This window comes from Ursus americanus, chromosome 29 (genome assembly GCF_024610735.1).
Source record: "Ursus americanus isolate L20-20 chromosome 29, mUrsAme1.1.p, whole genome shotgun sequence".
NCBI classification, from domain to species: Eukaryota; Metazoa; Chordata; class Mammalia; order Carnivora; family Ursidae; genus Ursus; species Ursus americanus.
The window spans coordinates 3,229,191-3,242,762 of record NC_142155.1 but is presented as its reverse complement, the minus strand read 5'-3'; the positions used below and the strand labels follow the sequence as shown (position 1 = coordinate 3,242,762).

The following is a 13,572-nucleotide window of genomic DNA, read 5'->3' as shown; positions in this document are numbered from 1 at the left end:
AAATATATGAAAATCCGTGGCCAAAATAAAGTATATCTTTTTCCAAGCACCTGTTTAAAACCTAAAAAAATACCAATGTTCTCACAAAGAAAGCATAACTTCTGAAAAAGTGTCTATACTATATACAATCTGTTCTCAAAGCAGTAACACTAGACAAAGTATAAGCAAATAGAATGAAGTGGGCTGGAGATTTTATATAAATAAAAACAACTTGACAATGCATATCAAATAAGAAATTTAAACAGTATTTGCCGATTAGATCCAAATTGTTGCCAGAGTCACATCTAAGAGTTTAAACGCTTTAGTTATTAAGTTATTTTAAGCAAAAAGATACATTTTTAATCCTGAATTTGTGCCTCACATGGCAATTGCACAAACCTTTGGGAATTTTCATGGCCACAAGCTCAGTAAGAACCTGCACTGTCTAATGGTAGACAAAGAAAGGAACCAATTGTGGGCTATGTTAATAGGCATTAAATGACCAGATAAATGCCAGAGAGGATCCCCATTCTATTATGTATGGTGTCAGCTTCCACTCCTCTTCCATATTCCACTTCAGGGTTAGAAGATTTTATGTGCCTCAATGGAAGGAGAAATAGGAACAAATACTAAAAAAATTGGGAAGAGTAAAAAAAGCTCTGACTTTCTACTCACTTTACAGGAGGAAAGCTTTCACTTTTGCTCTCCAAATTCCAGGGTCAAGACAGCATAAGATATGGTAGGATGAAGTAAAGATGATGGCCATTTTGTCAAAAAGCATAAGAAGATTAACAATACTTTCTTCATCTCTTTCATTTCTCTAAGGAATGGTTCTTTTACAGAGATGTGCATTTGGGGTTGGGGGATTCCTTTTTATTAAGAAGCATTGTTGACTTTAGGCAGAAAGGACCATCAGAATAGAAACCTGGGAGAGAATACAAGTAGAAGCTGGTTACTCATGAAACCTCTTACATCTCTCTCTCTCTTTTTAAAGATTTTATTCATTTTTTTAAGATTTTATTTATTTATTAGAGAGAGAGAGTGAGTGAGTGCACAAACGGGGAGTGGCAGGAAGAGGGAGAGGGAGATGCAGGCTCTCCATTGAGCAGGGACCTGATGTGGGGCTCGATCCGAGGACCCTGAGATCATGACCTGAGCCAAAGGCAGACACTTAATCGACTGAGCCACCCAGGCGCCCCTCTTGTATCTCTTTTTATTTATTTTTTTTAAAGTTCCATGATTCATTACTTGCATGTAACACCCAGTGCACCATGCAATACGTGCCCTCCTTACTACCTATCACCAGCCTATCCCATTCCCCCACCCCTCTCCCCTCTGAAGCCCTCAGTTTGTTTCCCAGAGTCCATAGTCTCTCATGCTTCATTCCCCCTTCTGTTTACCCCCTCTTTTCTTTTTCCCTTTCTTCTACTGATCTTCCTACTTCTTATGTTCCATAAATGAGTGAAACCCTATGATAATTGTCTTTCTCTGCTTGACTTATTCCGTTTAGCATTATCTCCTCCTGTGCGGTCCATGTTGCAGCAAATGTTGAGAAATCATTCTTTTGATGGCTGAATATTCCATTGTATATATGGACCACATCTCCTTAATCCAGTCATCTGTTGAAGGGCATCTTGGCTCCTTCCACGATTTAGCTATTGTGGACAGTGCTGCTGTGAACATTGGGGTGCATATGGCCCTTCTCTTCACTACTTCTGTATCTTTGGGGTAAATACCCAGTAGTGCAATTGTTGGGTCATAGGGTAGCTCTATTTTTTACTTTTTGAGGGACCTCCACACATTTTCCAAAGTGTCTGTACCAACTTGCATTCCCACCAACAATGTAGGAGGGTTCCCCTTTCTCCACATCCTCTCCAACAATTGTTGTTTCTTGCCTTGTCAATTTTTGCCATTCTAACTGGCGTAAGGTGGTATCTCAGTGTGGTTTTGATTTGAATTTCCCTGATGACTAATGATTTTGAACATTTTTTCATGTGTCTGTTAGCCATTTGTATGTCTTCGTTGGAAAAGTGTTCATATCTTCTGCCCATTTTATGATTTGCTTATTTGTTTCTTGTGTATTGAGTTTGAGAAGTTCTCTGTAGATCTTGGATACTAGTCTTTAATCTGTAGTGTCATTTGCAAATATATTCTCCCATTCCGTGGGCTGCCTCTTAGTTTTTTTGACTGTTTCCTTGGCTGTGCAGAAGCTTTTGTCTTGATGCAGTCCCACAAGTTCATTTTTTCTTTAGTTTCTCTTGCCTTTGGAGATGTGTCAGTTGCTGTGGCCGATGTAGAGGTTGCTGCCTATGTTCTCCTCCAGGATTTTGGTGGATTCCTGTCTCACATCTAGGTCTTTCATCCATTTGGAGTTTATCTTTGTGTATGGTGTGAGAGAGTGGTCAAGTTTCATTCTTTTACATGTAGCTGTCCAGTTTTCTCAGCACCATTTATTGAAGAGACTGTCTTTTTTCCACTGGATGTTTTTTCCTGCTTTGTCAAAGATTAGTTGCCCAAAGAGCCGAGGGTCCATTTCTGGGTTCTCTATTCTGTTCCATTGGTCTATGTGTCTGTTTTTGTGCCAGTACCATGCTGTCTTTGTGATCACAGCTTTGTAGTACAGCTTGAAATCTGGCAACGTTATGCCCCCAGCTTTGTTTTTCCTTTTCAACAGTTCCTTGGTGATTCAGGGCCTTTTCTGGTTCCACACAAATTTAAGGGCTGTTTGTTCCAGTTCTTTGAAAAATGTCATTGGTATTTTGATTGGGATAGCATTGAAAGTATAGATTGCTCTGGGTAGCATGGACATTTTAACTATGTTAATTCTTCCGATCCATGAGCATGGAATATTTTTCCATCTTTTTGTGTCTTCTTCAATGTCTTTCAAGAGTGATTTGTAGTTTCTAGAATATAGATCCTTTACATCTCTGGTTAAGTTAATTCTGAGATAACGTATGATTTTTGGTGCTATTGTAGATGGGATGGATTCCCTAATTTCCCTTTCTTCAGTCTCATTGTTCGTGTATAGAAATGCAACTGATTTCTGAGCATTGATTTTGTATCCCGCTACATTACTGAATTGCTCTATAACTTCTAATAGTTTGGGGGTGGATTCTTTTGGTTTTTCCATATAGAGTATCAAGTCATCTGCGAAGAAAGACAGTTTGACTTCTTCTTTGCCGATTTGGATACCTCTTATCCCTTTTTGTTATCTGATTGCTGTTGCAAGGACTTCTAGTACTATGTTGAATAATAGTGGCGAGAGTGGGCATCCTTGTCATGTTCCTGATCTTAAGGGAAAGGCTTCCAGCTTCTCCCCATTGTATCTCTTTAAAAGTGACAAGGAAAGGGTGTGCTTAAGTTTCCTTCCAACTAATCTATCATGGTAAGAATGTTAGGAAAAGATTCAGGATAGAAGCATGATTAAAGAAAGAAGAAAGTTCATTTGGCTGAGATGAACTTAAGCTGCATTGTCTGGGTTCCTTGAGCTCTGTAGGTAGCAGGATGACAGACAGATGCAGACAAGAATATCCAAGTCATTGGTCAGTCCATGTCTAAGAGATGTATTCAGGGGTGGGTGCTTATTTTAAGGAGAGAATGTAATAATCCAGAGAACTTCCAGAAGAGGGGGACTGCAGATGATAAAGGGTCTGAAAATCACATTCAATGAGGAAAGGTTGATGTTTAGTCTGAAAAAATATGAATTAGATCAGGAGATTTCAAGTCTATAAGCTTATAAAAGAGGCTTCTATGTCTCTATAGTTTCAAAAGGGTAAAACAAAGGGGGAAATGGTACAAATTATAGGGTGACCAAATATGTTTCCAAACTGGGAACATAAAAGCAATTCTAAAGTGAATGAGGAGCTAATAAGGGCCTGTCACTGAAGGTATCTAAGCAGACGTTGAAAAGATTATCTTACAATTCATTTTAAAAATTCATGTCACTCCTTCCTTCATTTATTCATTGTATGGAGCGTCTAGTGTGAGCTAAGCCTATGTTAGTTGCTGGGGAGAACAAGAAAGGATGTTCTGCAACCTCTTTGACATCGGCCACAGCAACTTCCTTCCCATCTCCCTTCCTATACTATATTGGTATCCTCCAGATGGTTTCTCTTCCATTTAACTCAATTTCGTTAAATTCAACTCAACAAATATTTAGTGTCTTGTATATACTATTTGCTGTTATGGGCACAGTTACCTGAGATTACAAAATGCACAACCATGGAGTTCCTAGACGCCTAATAATTCTGAGAAACTCAAGCCAGGCTAGGTATGGCTGGAGGTTTTCTCATATATGGGTTTCACTGCTCTCATCACTTTTAACCTGTGGTTCGGGGGGGATGCTCTGAGTCAGCCTTCACTCGAAGGACTTACAGAGTCCTGACCATGCTCAGAAAGCTTTGTTGGTTTTATTATAATTCTGGATTTGAATGAAAGAGCAACATTGCTGCCTTTGGAACCCAGGTTAACTCAATTTGTTGAGGCCATGACTAAGTTTATCTGATGTCCAAGATTTGGCGATAGAGACATGAAAAGATAGGCATATCTTTTCCTGTATGCATTGGATGTGGCTAAGGCAATAAAACTTTTAATTAAACTTTTAACATGTTTAGTTCCAAATATGACTAGCATTTTGACAAATTTATTGGTTCATGCCTACCAAATTACCAGCTCAAGGACAATTCTTGCCATTCAGGCATTTTCCACTGGTCCCCAACATATTTTGATTAATCCTTCACTATACCTCTCTCCTTTCTAAATGGCTTAAAACAATGACGATGTGATTAAGAGAGAGATGCAAGACATATTATCTATGGTAGTTCCAGAGTTTTCAAAAATATAAAGGATGTATATATCCAGATCCAACCTTCAGAGAAGTTAAGAGGCAATTGGTACACAAGCAGTTGAACTTGGTCCACATGTGATCACAAATTTCTCTCGCACCACCTAAGTTTCTTAACCTCTTGTTCTTGTAGGGCATTTTTCCAGGAAGGCAGTACAACACTGATCCCTAGAGTGACACATCCATGCCTCTTAAGGGAAAACTACCTTATTAATTGAAAGATTTTAACTACCAATACCTAACACTTACTAAATCTGTGCCATGTGTTTGGCACTATGCTAAGCACTTTACATGAATTATCTCACAGAAAACAGATAATATTACTATGTCTACTTTACAGATGACAAAACTAGGGTTTAGAAAGTCATTGAAGCAATACCAACAGTAAAAGACAAACAGAGATCTGACTGGATCTCACTAAACCTAAAGCCAGACTCTTAATTGCCGTGCTGGACTTCCATGGGAAGAAGAAACTCTTTAGAGTCAGAGCAGCCTGGCCACTCTGATCACCTGCGTAACAAATCTCTCTTCTTGTGCCATAAGCCAGATTTTTTTTGATCAAGCAGAGTATAATGTACTCACATCCCTACAATGCACTTTTCACATAGAAAATCCTCATGAATATATACAGAAAGTAAAGATATTTAATAACAGCCTTATCTTTGAAAAAAAAAAAGAACATCAGTATACAGGACTAGTGAAGTGATAAGATGAATATCAGTTTCTGGTAATTTGAAAAATTCTGGTAAATCTTTTCTCCTTTCACAGAAAATTCCACATACTGATGTTGGAAAGCATATTTTATGAGGTCCTTTCTTTTGGTCAACATTGCCCTTTTTGTGGTATCCTCTTTAAATGCAAATATTCCTGGAAGAGTAAATACTAAGTGATGAACAACTTTGTGTAGACAGCTTTATTATAATCCTCAGTTCCCATGATCCAGAGAAAATATTAAGGGTGCCTGAACGCACAGTGAGCTTCAGGGGGGAGAAAAAAGCAGAGCAAAAAATCTAGTAGGTACATAGGATTTGTCTCAGAACCAGTGAACAAGTTTGCAAACTGACCAATACACAGGGATTATGGTATATCTTCTGTGTTAGGGGGAGCTAGATGTTTCTGTTTTCTAACACAGCTGTAACTTTCTTAATGTGATTTTAATATCTAAGTTATTTCCAGATGTTATTTGTGACCTCTGGGCATTCTCAACATTCTCGGATTCTATGCCTAATGATTACTTTGCTTATAATAAAACATTCCAGGATGTTTTATAAAATTTCCTAGTAAATAAAAAAGATAGACCTAAGCTTCCACTTCTGGGAAGATGAATAGACACACCTTTCTCTATTCCTCCCACTAAGTACAATTAAAAGCCATTGATATTGTATATGAAACAAACATAAGAAGACTCTGAAAGGTAGAGAGAAGAAGGCCGACTGGCTATGGAAATCAAGACCCAAGGAAAAACATCAATGAGTTCTCTGTATTTTCTTTGTTTCATACATCCCAGACTGGAAGCTGAAAAAGTTAGCAACCCAGAAATGCTAATGAGTCAAGGTTTTTAGAAAAGCCCCCAGCAAAGAAATAGAAGTTATAAAAAAGAAACAAATTTAAATTTTAGAAATAAAATTATAGCAACTGAAATAAAAAGTTCAGTAGATGAGCCTAATAGCAGAGGGGAGGGGGCAGAAGAAAGAACCAACGAACAAGAAGCTAGAACAATAGAAATTAGCCAATATGAAAGAGAAAGAAAGAAAGAAAGAAAGAAAGAAAGAAAGAAAGAAAGAAAGAAAGAAAGAAAGAAAAGAAAGAAAGAAAGAAAAAGAAAGAATGAATTTAGCTGATATGAGCAACCAAGCAAGAGAAAATACACTAGAAGGAGAAGGGGAGAGGGAGGAGGAGAGACTCAGGGGCCTATGGGACTATAACATAATACTAACATTTGTGTCATTGGAATCCTGGAAGGGGAGGAGAACAAAAGTGGTGCTGAAAACTTATACTTTTTAAACTTATACTTCACCCAAGAGTGAATAATGGAGTGATAATGGTTGACAACTTCCCAAACTTGGTAAGAGACATAAACTAACAGATTCAAGAAGCTTAGCAAACCGTAAATAGAATAAAACCAAAGAAATCCACTTTCAGATACATCATAATTAAACTTGAAGTGACACAATATTTTAAAGGTGCTGAAAGAAAATAACTGCCAACCCCGAATCCCATTCTCAGGAAAAATAACCTTCAGAAATGAAGGGGAAATCAAGAAATTCTCAAATGAAGGAAAACGAAGAGGCTCTTACCAGCAGACCTACCCTAAAAGTACAGCTAAGTAAAGTTGCTAAGAAGAAAGGAAATAAAAGAACGAACCTTGGAACATCAGGAAGGATGAAACAGTACAATAAGCAGAAATATGGGTTAAAAAACACTTTTCTTCTCCTTATGAATTTTCTAAATTAGTTTGATGGCTGAAGCAAAAGTTTTCACATTGTATTTTGCACTTCTAAATGAATATAAAGGAAAAATTTAAGACAATTATTTTATAAATTTGATACGATAAAGGGATCTAATGGGAGATAGAGTTTCTATATTTCACCCAAACTGGTAAAGTGACAACATAAGTAGACTGTGATGTTATGCATATATAATAGAATATCTAGTCATATGAAAAGTTTTTTTAAGTTACACAAAGAGATACACTAAAAGATACTATAGATAAATAAAAAATGGAATTCTAAAAAATATTCAAGTAGCCCATGGGAAGGTAGCGAATAAAAACAGAGAAATGAAAAACTGAGGGAACAAACAGAAACCAAAAGGAAAATGGCAGACTTAGGTTCTAACTTATCAATAATTGCATTAAATATAAATATACCAATTAAAATACAGAAGAAGCCAAATTCATAATTTAAAACTCCCCAAAGAAGAAGTCCCCATAACTAGATGTTTTTATCAGAGAATTTTACCAAGTGTATATGTAAGAATTAAAGCCAATTCTACACAATGTTTTGCAGAAAATAGAAGAGAAGGGAATACTTTCCAACTCATTTTATGAAACTAGTGTTACCTTGATGCCAAAAACCATATAAAAAAGTACAAAAAAAGAAAACAGACTAATATTGCTCATGAATATAGATGGAAAAATGCTTAACAAAATATTAGCAAATAGAATGCAGCAATGTATAAAAAGAATTATACAGTGTAACTAAGTGGAGCTTATTCCATGAATGCAAATCTGATTCAATATTCAAAAATCAATCACTGGATTCTACCATATTAACAACCCAAAGAAGAAAAATCACATGATCATATCAACTGATGTAGAAAATTAGACAAAACTCAAAACCCATTCATGTTAAAAATTCTTATCAAAACAGAAATAGAGGAGAGCTTCCTTAGCCTTATAAAAAGCATCTAAAAAAAAAAAGCCTGTAGCTAATACTATACTTAATGGTGAAAGACTGAATAATTTCCCCTAATATCAGGGAAAAGGTAAGGATATCCCCTCTTACTACTCTTATTCAGCATAGTGCTTAAAGTTCTAGTCAATGCAATAAGGCAAGAAGAGGAAATAACAAGCATACATGTCAGGAATGAAGAAATAAAACTGTCCCTATTTGCAGATGACATCATGGTCTACATAGAAAATATTAAGTAATCTACAAAAAGACTATAAGAGCTACTGAATCCAGCAAGGTCACAGAATGTAAAGCAAACATATAAAAGTCTATTGTATTTCCATATACTGGCAAAGAGCACACAGACACCAGAATTAAAAACACAATACAATTTACAATTGCTCAAAATATGAAATACCCAGGTATAAATCTAGCAATACATGTGCAGGATTTATACTAAAAACTACACAATGCTGATGAAAGAAATAAAAGGTTTAAGTAAATGGGGAGACATACTATATTCATGAATTGAAATACCAGACATAATTAAGATGTCAATTCTCTCCAAAGTTGATATATAAATTTAACATCATTTTTTTAGCAAAATCCTAGCAACACTATTTGTAGATATAGGCAAAAGTATTCTAAAATTTATGTGGAAAAGAAAAGGAATTAATATAGGTAAAATAATTTTTAAAAAAAGAATAAAATGAGAGGAACCAGTCTATCTGATTTCAAGACTTATGACATAGCTACAGTAATCAATCCTGTGGTATATATGTGGGGATAGATATATAGATCATTAAAACAGAACACAAAAATAGACCTACACAAATATGACAAGTCAATTTTTGACAAAGCTGCAAAAACAATTCAATGGAGGAAAGATAGCTTTTCTGACAAATGGTATTAAAGCAATTGAACATCCATAAGCAGGGAGAGAGAACAAGAGAGGGAGAAAGAAGAGGAACAGGAAGGAGGAGGAGGAAGAAGAAGAAAAAGGAGGAGGAGAAGGGGGAAGGGGGAGGAAAGAGGAGAAAGAACTTAGTCCTATGTCTCACACCTTATACAAAATAAAATGAGATCACAGGCTTAAATGTAAGACATTAAACTATAAAATTTTTAGAAAATCATAGGAGAAAATCTTCAAGATCTAAGGCTAGGCAGAGTTCTTAGACTTGACACCAAATACACAACCTATAAAAAGAAACTACTAAACTGTACTTCATCAAAATTAAAAACTTTTGGTCCACACAAGACTCTGTTAAGAAGATGAAAAGACAAGCTACAGACTGGGAGGAAATATGTGCAAACCACATATCTGACAAAGGACTGATTTCTAGAATATATTAAAATTCTCCAAACCCAGCAACGACAACATCAAAATCCTATTAGAAAATGGGCAAAAGACATGAAGAGATATTTTATGGAGGAGAATATACAGATGGCAAGTATTGAGTACATGAAAGATGTTTGGTATCATCACCCATTAGGGCAATACAAATTGAAACCACAATAAGACATCACTGTGAATCAATGAGAATGGCTAAAATAAAAAACAATAGTGACATAGACTTCTGGCAATGATGCAGAGGAACTGGATCTCTTGTATATTGCCGCTGGAAGCCTAAAATGCTACAGCCACTCCGCAAAAACAGTTTGGAGGTTTCTTTTAAAAAGTAAACATGCACTCGTGTGGAATTTAAGAAACAAAACAAATGAACATAGGAGAAGGGAGGGAAAAATAAAATAAGATGAAAGTAGAGAGGGAGGAAAACCATAAGAGAGGCTAAATTCTAGGAAACAAACTGAGGGTTGCTGGAGGGGAGGTAGGTTGGGGGAGGGGGTAATTGGTGATGGGCATTAAGGAGGGCACTTAATATAACAAACTATAGAAATGATCCCTGAAAGTATAGTTTTAAGGAGGGCACTTGAGTACATGAGCACTGGGTGTTATATGCAACTGATGAATCACTAAATTCTACCTCTGAAACTAATAAAAAAAGAAGTAAAAAGTTTTTAAAAAGTAAACATGCAACTATCATGTGGCCCAGCAACTACACTACTGGATACATTTTTCCCGAGAGAAAAAAGACATGTTTATACAAAAACCTGACCACAAACTAAACACAAATTTTTGTAGCAGCTTTGTTTATAGCAGACCCAAACTGGAAACAACCCCGATGTTCAACAGGTGAATGGTTAAACAAACTGTGGTGCATCCGTACCATGAAATACTATCCAGCAATAAAACAAACTATTGCTACACAGATTGACCTGGTTGAATCTCCAGAGAATTATGCTGTGTGGAAAAAGCCAGTCAGAAAAGATAACATACTACCTGATTCCGTTTTTATATCATTCTTGAAATGACAAACTTATAGAATGGTGAACAGATTAGTGGTTCCCAGGGGCTAAGCGAGGGATGGGGGCAGCTGAGAAGTGGATGTGCTTGTAAAGGGCAACACGAGAGATCCTTGCAGTAATGGAATGTTTCATATCTTGACTATCAATGTCAACATCCTGGTTGTGATATTATACTCCAGTTCTGCAAGGTGTTACCACTGGGGGGAACTGGGAAATGGGTCCGTGAATATCTATGTATTATTTCTTACAATTGCATATGAATCTATAGTTTTCTTAAAACTCCAAAAAAGCTTAATCAAAACAATAATAATAATAAATACTCAGAAACCTCCAAAATAAAATAAATACAGGTAATTTGAAAAATAGACATTTTGAGATGTACCTATATGCTACTTGGTATCTTCTACCAGGTATTAGAAATTGAAAAATTTGATCATGGAGATCAAATAATTAATTTTTTTTTAAAGAGAGAGATCTGGAAGAGGTATTGCAAATAGTATTGAACTCAGAGGTATTCTTGATGGGAAGGGGGGTTATGGTGAAAAAGCAATGTCTGCCATGGGCCTTGGAGGTGGGGGGATCTGTAGGCTATGAGCCATGTAATTGACATTGCTGACCTGAAGTTTGGAGATTTAACTTAAACGTTTATCGGTAGGATCTCTGACAGCTTGGGAGCTCCAAAGACTAGAACTTTCCAAAACAGCACTCATTTTAGCTTCACTCAAAACCTTGAGTTTAAAAGTGTCTCAGTCCCCTGGGCTGTCACTCTGGCTGTGCCCAGTAAAATCGCTGGGCTCCAGAGTTGGCTGTTTAGCTGATGTTCCACAGTAATAATTTGCTGGCCCACAAATACATTATGCAGTTCATTGCTCAGGAAAATTTTCTCTTTGTTTGAGTTACAGGGATTAAAAGCATTACAGTTTAATCCCTTTGATGCATCCAGGCCATTTTGAAATTGAATGTTTTTCTATTAACTCTCCTACTGGGAACCAATTCACTGCCACTGTAGCAACAGAGCCAGGCAATCCTGATTAATTACAGAATTTCTGCCCTTCTGCCTCCGTGGTCTTTCTAAAATATCTAATAACAAAAGCACTTAAGTAAATCTATGGGTTTAATCAATATTTCATGTAATTTAGAATAAGAAACCTCAAAACCTTTCTATAAAAATAGTGGGGGAGAGAGATGAAAATCAGTAGATTAAAGAAACCAGTGTTTAAAAGTTCATATGTATTAAAGGCTCAAGGCTTGTCAACTTGCAAACTCGCCCAAAACCGAATCCACGTTAGAAAATCAGCATACATTTGGTTTATTACAATTGTTGAAGTAGAGAACATGAGTTTATAAGTTAAATTGTACATTTAATGCAGAAGCTATAATGCTGCTGTCAGATTTATAGCCTCTGATTTATAGAGACAGAGACATAATAAACTGTCAGGGAAGGTGGTTGTCTGCTCATTAGATCTGCCTTCAGAAGATGGGTTAGACTGAACATTCTCCGTATGGGAACCACAAGATGAGTGAAGAATTCAGCTTTGCTTTCCTTTGTCGACAGTGCCTGTGGAAAAAACTGTATCGGAAGAACATGCCTGATACAGAAGAATGAATATAATACTTCACTTTCTGCACTACAGAAAATGGAAGAAATTCTAGGGGAAAATTTAAGCATCTCAAATGCAGGCTAGCACATGTCGAAAAATAAATCTGCCCATTGAATAATAAAAGAAACAGTGGTGACTTCAGAAGATTTAGCATCATAAGAAGACCACAGCATGGAATCTGTTTCTATGCTTAAAAACCAGAATCTGTACTAACTTAAAATTCACAACTTCAGCATCATTTCTCACTGGCATCCTATTTGGCAAAATATTTCATACGTCAACAAGGATCAGCTCTATACATGACTGTTTTTCATGGTAGTATCTTGTTTTCTTACACTCAGAAATGGGATTCATTTCCTGAGTCCTACATTATAGACATATGCTAAAGAAGAACAACAGTGCTGGGGTATCATGGTCTAAGGACGAAGCACTATGCTGAACACATCATGAAATTATTACGTGGTGCTCATACACACAGAGTCCTCAGAAATGAATTTAGCCATTTTCATGAGGGCAGTGGGATAGACCTCTTTGGAATTTGAAAGATGAAGTTTCTTTAAGAGGTGTCATTTGTCAATCTCTTAAGAAAATCATCATCTGCTTTTTCCTAAATATTTTCCTGGGAGCTGTACTCTTTCCTCAAGATCATCTGTGCATTCAAATGTTATAAATTCATTTCTTTTATTAAGCAAAATTGATTCATTTGGGGTACCACAGACTATTCAGATTTTTCCATTTTTATTCTCTAACAAATGTTTTCATTCCCTTTTTCTTTTTACTTTTTGTGATTTGAATTTAATCATTTTTTACCAGCATTATTTGCCTTCTATGTTTGCATGAGGCATTATGCGAGATGCTGGAAGACATACATAGTTATGAGTCCTGGTTTCCACCCTCCAGGTAGCTTTTCTTTTTACTGGGAGAAAAAGTCATATAAACCAGAGGGAGCTTGACTGAGGACCTTTCTGCTCAGAGGTGGTTCTCAGAATTCTCATCTGAGAGTTTACTAGAAATGCAGAGCCTGATATATTCTCCCATTCAGTAGGTTGCCTTTTTATTTTGTTAATGGTTTCCTTCTCTGTGCAAAAGCTTTTACCAAATAGGTGTAGTCCCTATAGTTCATTTTTGCTGTTGTTTCCCTTGCCACAGGAGATCTATCTAGAAATATGCTGCTATGGCCTATGTCAGAGAAGTCACTGCATATGTTCTATTCTAGGATTTTTAGGGTTTCAGGTCTCACATTTTTTTCCTCCAAGTTTTTATTTAAATTCTAGCTAGTTAACATACAGTGCAATATTAGTTTCAGGGGTAGAATTTAGTGAGTTATCACTAAATATGTGTCCTCCTTAATATCCATCACCTGTTTAACTCATTCCCCACCCCACTCCAC

General features: G+C 36.4%; 1 long non-coding RNA gene and 1 pseudogene across 2 annotated transcripts in view; one reads left to right on the top strand and one right to left on the bottom strand.

Annotated features, from left to right (window-relative positions):
- The window catches only part of LOC123796757 (uncharacterized), a 291,862-nt gene that overhangs the window by 139,382 nt on the left and 138,908 nt on the right, over positions 1-13,572 (top strand). The gene's annotated exons all lie outside the window — the stretch shown is intronic.
- On the bottom strand, positions 10,064-10,134 carry LOC148107489 (small nucleolar RNA U3; annotated as a pseudogene).